Below are 9,480 nucleotides of genomic sequence, written 5' to 3'. Positions count from 1 at the left end.
TTCCTCAGGGTCAAGTGGAACACAGGATACCTCTGGAGTTTTCCTGGGAACTGGATCATAAGAGGGCATCACTGGGGTGTGGTGATAGTACTCGGTTCCTTGGTTACGTAGACTCCGCGATTTTTTAGTAGGTGGAGCTGGCTTGGGCTTAGTGGTCCTGCACTGTGAGTCCATAGCAATAATAAAGGATTCCCAGCTGACAAGGACAGGACTCTTCCTCTGCAACATTTGGTAAGACCAAACTTTGATGCGTCCAGACAACAGGTTGATAGCCGCTCTGACCATGATGAAATCCGTGGCGTAAGTTCGAGGCTTTAAAGAAAACAATACCTCGCAATCCATCCTGAATGACTGAAAGGACGTGTAGTTACCATCAAATCTGTCGGGCATGATGACAAAGGGTTCCGGAGCTGGATGTACTGCGCCTTTAAGAGAAAAAATTTCTTGCTGCAACTCCGAAACAGTCTGGGCCAGGCTGGACACTTGCTGGAGTGAGGGTGAGCACATTTCTGCGGACTCCATATTGGCGTCAAGTCTTTTGTCAGGGTCTTACCTGAGTTGGGAGTCTGTAGCGCAGATATGTTGCTCACCCTTGCAGATAGCCACAGGCCGAGGTGGTCAGGTAAGAATTCACCTGGCCTGTGGGTCTGTGCACGGGGGCTGTGCAGGATGCAGTACCAAATACGCAGGACAGGCAAGGACAGAACCAGCAGGATAGTCGAGGGATAGCCGAGGTCAAAGGATGCCAGAGGTCAGGAACAACGAGGAGTAGCCGAAGTCAAGGGATGCCAGAGGTCAGAATAAACGTAGTCAGAAGCCGAGGTCAAATATACGAATCAGATAAACTGGAATACTGGTACGACACAGGAACACTAGATCAAAGACTTGACACTGAGCACAGGGCGAGGCTGGGTTTAAATACCCTGCTGATGATCGATCAGAGTCAGGTGAGACACAGACAAGTCAAGGTGCAGCCCCCGGTGTAGTAGCCATGCCAGGATGAACAAGACCGGAATCAGTAGTCTCTGTGTAAAGCTGCTGTGGCTCAGAGGCAGAAAGCAGGACTAGGATTGATAAGTTCCCCGGTTCAAGTCCCCTGTTGGGAATTCCAGGAGCGACCACGTCTGGCCGTCTGTCTCACAGGTGAGAACCCTGACACACGTAAAGAGAATATTGCCCGATATCATTGCTCCCGGTATTGTTAAAAATCTTGGAAAAATGTGCCCACACGCAACTATGTGAATATTATCAACGATCAAAATATCTGACCCCTGATCAATCAGGCTTTCGTCCAAATCACTGAACTTCGACGGTCCTCTTAAAAGTTTGCAATGACATCCAAATTGTTATGGAACAAGGAGACTTAACTGGAGCTATTTTCCTTGATTTTGCCAAGGCCTTTCACACAGTAGGCCATGGCATTCTTTTGCCAAAACTTAAAAACTCAGGCATTGGTGATCGTCCACTAACCTGGTTTTGATCGTATGTTTCAGACCGATTGCAATATGTGGCCATTTCTGATAGTGCTTCCCTCCCTCTTCCAGTCTCGTGTAGTGTTCCCCAAGGCTCCATACTCGGCCCCCTGCTATTCACATTATTTATAAAGATCTACCTAACGTCTGCAAATCCTCAACTGTACACATGTATGCAGACAACACTGTAATCTACGCTAGTAAACCCAACCTACCGCAGCTTGAGGCTGTGCTCCAAAACCAATTCAAAGAGGTAAAAAAGTGGATTCGGAGTCTTCCTAAACATTGACAAAACCGTCAATGATCTTTGGAATGGTACCTTAATTACATAAACTACAAAATCAACAACTGTGTATCAGAACAAATTGGCACACTGACCGCAGTCTGCTCTTTTAAATATCTAGGTATGTTGCTAGACCCCAATCTATCCTTTGGCCTTCACATTAAAAAATCTCTTCAAAACTTTAACCAAAACTAGGTGCCCTGTACAGAAACAAATCCTGCCTAAGCCCTACAGTAAGGAAATAGATAGTGCAGCAAATGCTAATGCCAGTCATTGATTATGGGCATGAAGTGTATGCACCCGCACCGCAAACCCACCTTAATAAACTTAATCTGTTATATAATTTATTATGCTGCTTTGTACTAGAATGTAATTACTTTACCCACCACTGTGACATGTTAAAAGAGCTAAACTGGCTGTCGCTGGAATCCCAACGCACTCTTCATCTTTCCAGCCTTGTGCATAAGATCTTTACTGGGAAGCGCCCACCCTACATGAGTAGAATGCTCTCCCCAGATATTCCGACCTCCAATAATCTCCAATCCAGTACTAGCACGATATTTAGCATACTGCAATACAAAAATAAAGTGGCTTGATCCTCATTTTCCTACAGAGCACCGCAATTATGGAATAACCTCAGGGACACAGTCAAATCTTCATTCAATCTAAAATCTTTTAAGAGATCTAGGGCAATATCCCTCAGCACAGAATGTACCTGTCATGGTTGAATATATTTATCACCTGTTATGTTTTAAATTTATATATGTGTGTATGTATATACCGTATATACTCGAGTATAAGCCGAGTTTTTCAGCCCATTTTTTGGGCTGAAAAACCCCAACTCGGCTTATACTCGAGTCATAGTCTGTATTATGGCAATTTGCATTGCCATAATACAGACTGGGGGAGAGGGGTGCTGGCAGAGCTGTAACTTACCTTTCCTGCAGCTCCTGTCAGCTCTCTCCTCCTCTGCGCCGTCCGTTCAGCACCTCGGTCAGCTCCTAGTGTAAATCTCGCGAGAGCCGCGGCTCTCGCGAGATTTACACTGTGAGCTGACAGAGGGAGCTGCACAGACCGCGCGGAGGAGGAGAGAGCTGACAGGAGCTGCAGGAAAGGTAAGTTACAGCTCTGCCAGCACCCCTCTCCCCCACTGAACTGCCACTGGACCACCAGGGAAGGAGAGCCCCCCCTCCCTGCCATATATCAAGCAGGGAGGGGGGACGAAAAAAAAAAAAAATAAATAAAATAAGAAATAAGAATAAAAAAATAATAAGAATAAAAAAAAAATTAATAATAACAAAAAAAAAGGGGGTATAAGGACCACTATGGGAGGGAGGGGGGGTATAAGGACCACTATTGGAGGGAGGGGGGTATAAGGACCACTATGGGAGGGAGGGGGGTATAAGGACCACTATGGGAGGGAGGGGGGGATAAGGACCACTATTGGAGGGAGGGGGGGGATAAGGACCACTATTGGAGGGAGGGGGGGGATAAGGACCACTATGGGAGGGAGGGGGGGTATAAGGACCACTATGGTAGGGAGGGGGGGTATAAGGACCACTATGGGAGGGAGGGGGGTATAAGGACCACTATGGGAGGGAGGGGGGTATAAGGACCACTATGGGAGGGAGGGGGGGGGGTATAAGGACCACTATGGGAGGGAGGGGGGGGGATAAGGACCACTATGGGAGGGAGGGGGGGATAAGGACCACTATGGGAGGGAGGGGGGGGGATAAGGACCACTATGGGAGGGAGGGGGGGATAAGGACCACTATGGGAGGGAGGGGGGTATAAGGACCACTATGGGAGGGAGGGGGGTATAAGGACCACTATGGGAGGGAGGGGGGGATAAGGACCACTATGGGAGGGAGGGGGGGGGATAAGGACCACTATGGGAGGGAGGGGGGGTATAAGGACCACTATGGGAGGGAGGGGGGTATAAGGACCACTATGGGAGGGAGGGGGGTATAAGGACCGCTATGGGAGGGAGGGGGGTATAAGGACCACTATGGGAGGGAGGGGGGGATAAGGACCACTATGGGAGGGAGGGGGGGGGGATAAGGACCACTATGGGAGGGAGGGGGGGATAAGGACCACTATGGGAGGGAGGGGGGGATAAGGACCACTATTGGAGGGAGGGGGGGATAAGGACCACTATTGGAGGGAGGGGGGGATAAGGACCACTATTGGAGGGAGGGGGGGGATAAGGACCACTATGGGAGGGAGGGGGGGTATAAGGACCACTATTGGAGGGAGGGGGGTATAAGGACCACTATGGGAGGGAGGGGGGTATAAGGACCACTATGGGAGGGAGGGGGGTATAAGAACCACTATGGGAGGGAGGGGGGGATAAGGACCACTATTGGAGGGAGGGGGGGATAAGGACCACTATTGGAGGGAGGGGGGGTATAAGGACCACTATGGGAGGGAGGGGGGGTATAAGGACCACTATGGGAGGGAGGGGGTGGGATAAGGACCACTATGGGAGGGAGGGGGGTATAAGGACCACTATGGGAGGGAGGGGTGGGATAAGGACCACTATGGGAGGGAGGGGGGGTATAAGGACCACTATGGGAGGGAGGGGGGTATATGGACCACTATGGGAGGGGGGGGGGGGATAAGGACCACTATGAGAGGAAGGGGGTGGGATAAGGACCACTATGGGAGGGGAGGGGGAAGTAAGGACCACTAGGGGAGGGGAGGGTAAGGACCACTAGGGGAGGGGTGAGTCAGTACCACTGGGGGGGGGTGAAGGAACACGGGGGTGGGGAGGTAAGGACCACTGAGGGAGGAGGAGGGGAAGTCAGGACATATGGGGGGGGGAGGGGGCGGCAAAAAATGTTTTGCCTACGGCGGCAAATATCCTTGCACCGGCCCTGCACACACTGCATTCACACACTGCATTCATGCACACACACACTGCACTCATACACACACGCTGCACTCATACACACACACATACGCACACACTGCATTCATTATACACACACTGTAAATAAATATTCAATTAATATATTTTTTTTAGGATCTAATTTTATTTAGAAATTTACCAGTAGCTGCTGCATTTCCCACCCTAGTCTTATACTCGAGTCAATAAGTTTTCCCAGTTTTTTGGGATAAAATTAGGGGCCTCGGCTTATATTCGGGTCGGCTTATACTCGAGTATATACGGTATATATATATATATATATATATATATATATTGTTTGTATATTGTATTTTTGTAGCATTGTATCCTATTGTAACAATGCAATGTTTTGTGGACCCAGGACATACTTGAAAACGAGAGAAATCTCAATGTATCCATCCTGGTAAAATAATAAAAAATAAATGAAGGATTAATATCCAAGCTGTCAAGCTTCCTAAGTACATCCCCAATATCCAATACAAAGCACTGGCATTTCTTAACAAAGGGTTGTAGGGTCTTAGCCAGAAACATTGATGGAGTCTAAAGAATAGAATAAGACTCTGTCGCTATAGAGAATTTGGGGGGTGGGTGGTGCTCACCAGCCTTTTGTGAATCTTAGGCAGTATATGTAAGACTGGCATTACAGGGTTGTCTTTAATCAGAAACATCTATTTGTCTTCAATTAGATCTTTAGTTACAGCACCAGAGAGCATTGAGAGTTCCTCAATATTGTGTGTTAGATCTGGCATAGGATTGGCACTGTATTTCTCATAAGTGGAGTAAAATCTGTAGATTTCACGTTAAGTCTATGAGGAGTTTATAAGTGACTACAAATCACAACTGAAGTTCACTAAATATCTGTGCAGGCCTAAAAAGACATTTGGGGAAAAAAGGTTTGGCTCTACTTCTACAGTAGATTTACATAATTAACGTAGACATCCTGGGGCTGGATGATATACAAACCACTAGGCATAACACTGTTCTGTGTGTTAGAAAAATGTTTTGCATACATCCCATCTGAGTATATACACATATAAAACACAGTATATACAGTGGTCCCTAAGGACACCTCTAGTGGATGTCAATAGAGGTGTGTGGCAGAAGTAGCCACCAGAAACCCGTATTTATAATGTCATTTGTCCCTGTCAATGTATCTTGTATATTATGCCAGCATGTTAAAGAAGAATCCATGTGCACATACCGTTATTGGGTCCGTGGGTGGCCGCCGTTCGCCTAATCTCCACGTGGCGGCGGCCATCTTAACTGCCGAACAGCGGTGTTTGGTCGTCGAGCGTCTGGAACTAAAATCGGACGCTCGACTACCCAGACACCGCTCAGACCTCCAGGATCACCAAATCATATGATCCAAACTGTCGAACGGCCCGCCGTTCGGTAGTTTGCATTCCCCAGTCTAGGGGATTCATCCGAACCAAAGATTGGGGTCGGATGGCTGAGCTGTTCGGCACTTTCTATGCAGTGAAGTAGACCGACTACAGGGCCAGAATCTATGGAGCCGTTTTCGGCTACTGTGTCCCTGCAGTCGGTCAAATCTTTACATACCTGTAACTCCCGAACCCCTGGTCTGATCTGGGTGAAATTTGAATATGTTACTCACCCAGAGCAGACCTACCAGGGGACCCCTCGTTTATCCTCGTACCCCCCGTATTTAGGGGTCATTCAGAAACTGGGGAAAACTCGGTCCTCTCTAATTAATTTACCTGCTAATCTAAGGGGAGGAGAGGGAGGGGAGGTGATTGTGAGGGGATTGGTTGTTTTGAGTTACCTCCCTTGCATGGGAAAAAGCCATAAAAGAAATTGTGTGAATAAAGCTGACAGTTGACCTCCAAGCTATGTGTCGTCTAGTTCTTGGAGGGAAGGGATTGTAACCACGCTACCCGTTTGATACCTATATTGGATTGCTGTTCCTGTCTACCAGCGGAGCTACCTTGGATCGTACCTCTACTCCGCTACAATTGGTGGCAAGCGACGGGATCGTACTACACAGCAAGAGGCATTCAGCAGGAATTAAAAAGGACTGAATGGAAACAGATTATACCCTCTTGAAACGGGACACGCTAAAAGAGTTACTGGAAGCGAGAGGGAGGATAGCAAGCAACAAAACAAAGGCTATCCTAATCGCAGAACTCATGGAAGGAGACAGAGTCGCAGCTGCTGCAGCACCCCCAAGGGAGGGGGAAGAAACTGAGTTTACCAGAGAATATAGGGCCAGGATGGCTCTATTCTCACCAGCCATGGCAGCACAGAAAGCAGACCAGGTGTACAACGATGTACAGGCTCTCTTTATGCAGCGATCAGCGCAGGGAAGCGCAACAGCGGCCCCCACCCCGCCAGCGAAAGCTAAAATACCGTACCAGGTATTCAAAGCATTTAATGATACCGAGGGGGACATTGATGGCTATTTACAGAACTTTGAACTTTTGTGCCAGCTACATGCCATTAGCACTGAAGAACAAGTACGAGTGCTAGCGGGTAACCTATCCGGCCGCGCAGCAGATGCCTACCGAGCTATGCCGGCAGAGGATATCAGGGACTATCAAAAGGTAAAACAAACCTTGCTCGCACGGTATGCCCTTACACCTGAAGCATACCGAACACAGTTCCGGGAATTACCCAAATCAGAAAAAGACTCACATGCAGAATTTGCACACCGCCTACAACGGGCAGCTGACGGGTGGCTTGAGGCAGCCAAAGCCGTCACGGCCCAAGAGATCAAGCAATTGATGATGCTGGAGCAGTTCTACCGACGTTTGTCTCCACAGTTACAGATCTGGGTAAGAGAACGTAAGCCCCGTACTCTGCATGAGGCCGCTCAACTAGCAGATGAGCATCAGGACTCCCGACGGGAACAGCATGTCTCCAGTAGAGTGCAATCTACGCCAGCTGTTCCCCAGCTTACCCCAGTAAATCCGCCCCGACCAGGGGGGACCTACCAGTCTCAAACCCCCCGGTACAACAACCGGGCATCTGTCCGGTGCCATGCATGTAACCAGCTGGGTCACATGCAACGAGACTGTCCCCAAAACCGGGCCAGACCAGCCTGGACCCCTCAACGACCACCAACCACCCCCCGAGCCGCGGTACACTGCTATCAGGGCAGGCCCTGGGCTCAACCTTTCACCTCTACCCAAATAGCAGAACCCTTGGGCACCCTCCATGAGGTCAACCCGGTCCAGGCGGCCTCAGACAACCGCCAGGGCCACCGACAAGTGGTCCATGTGGAGGGCAAGCGGCTGGAGGGGTTAAGAGATTCTGGGGCCACCATCACTCTGGTACGGAACCATTTAGTGGCCCCGAACCATCTCACTGGGGAGTGCATTGCAGTTCGAGTGGCAGGGGGAGCTATCTACAAGGTACCCACTGCTAAACTACATTTGGACTGGGAAGCGGGGGCAGGACAAATTGAAGTGGGGATGATGCAGGACCTACCTGCCGATGTGATTTTGGGGAACGATTTGGGGGAGCTAACTTCCGCGTTTGTTACCCGGCCTCCTCCACAGGAAGCTTACCCGGTCGTCACCCGCCAACAGGCTCGCACCACGGCACCCCACCTTGACTCTGAGGCTCAGGTAAGCACAAACCCCCCTGATCACACTGTATTACCCTGGGCTGCCCCATTAGAATTTGGTAGCGAGGTCGCCCTGGACCCGTCCCTACAGGTTTACAAGGACAGGATAGATAAAGACCAGACTGGCAGAGAGGGGGAGAGATATGCTTGGGATAAGGGGTTATTATACCGGTATGCAGAAAAAGTAGTAGCCGGGTCAATTCCTGTACCCATTAAACAGTTAATTGTGCCTCGAAAGTATCGACAAGAGTTAATGCGAATCGCCCACGACATTCCCATGTCCGGACACCTAGGGATCAGCCGAACCAAACATCGGCTGCTACAGAACTTCTTCTGGCCAGGGATATCACAGGATATTAAGCAGTACTGTAATACTTGCGATACCTGTCAGAGAGTGGGAAAGCGGGGGGACCGATACAAGGCCAAACTACGCACCCTGCCCATTATTGAAGAACCCTTTAGCCGAGTAGCGGTAGACATTATCGGACCACTGAGACAAAAAAGCCCGTCTGGTAAGAAATACATATTGACCGTGGTAGATTATGCCACTAGATACCCCGAAGCAGTAGCCCTAACGAATGTACACGCAGAGACCATAGTAGACGCCCTCATGCGTATCTTTACCCGTATGGGGATCCCCCGGGAGATCATTTCAGATCAGGGTACCCAATTCACGGCCGAGGTCACGCAACAGCTTTGGAAAGTATGCGGGGTCCGAGCTATCCTTAATTCCCCATACCACCCCCAGTCCAATGGCCTCTGCGAACGGTTTAATGGGACCTTAAAACAAATGATCCGCACGTTCGTAGCCACTCAGAAGAACTGGGAGCGGTTCTTACCCCATCTCCTGTTCGCCTACCGAGAGGTGCCCCAAGAGTCCACTGGGTTCTCTCCCTTCGAACTGTTGTTCGGAAGGAGGGTAAGGGGACCCCTAGACCTAATAAGGGAACACTGGGAGGGGGGGACGACCATTGACGGCACCCCTATCGTACCCTATGTGTTGGAGTTTCGGAACCGCCTGGAGGAATTGACCCGAGCTGTGCGCAACAACCTCCAGGCGGCCCAGACACGCCAGCGCCACTGGTATGATAAGGGAGCCAGGGACCGCAGCTTTCAGGTCGGCCAGAAAGTACTAGTCTTACGCCCCGTCCCTACTGACAAGCTGCAGGCTTCCTGGCGGGGCCCATTCAAGGTGGTAGAGCAGGTCTGCGATACCACCTATATAATCGGC

The sequence above is a fragment of the Pelobates fuscus genome, chromosome 4, assembly GCF_036172605.1.
Source record: "Pelobates fuscus isolate aPelFus1 chromosome 4, aPelFus1.pri, whole genome shotgun sequence".
Taxonomy (NCBI): domain Eukaryota; kingdom Metazoa; phylum Chordata; class Amphibia; order Anura; family Pelobatidae; genus Pelobates; species Pelobates fuscus.
This window is presented reverse-complemented; position numbering follows the sequence as displayed.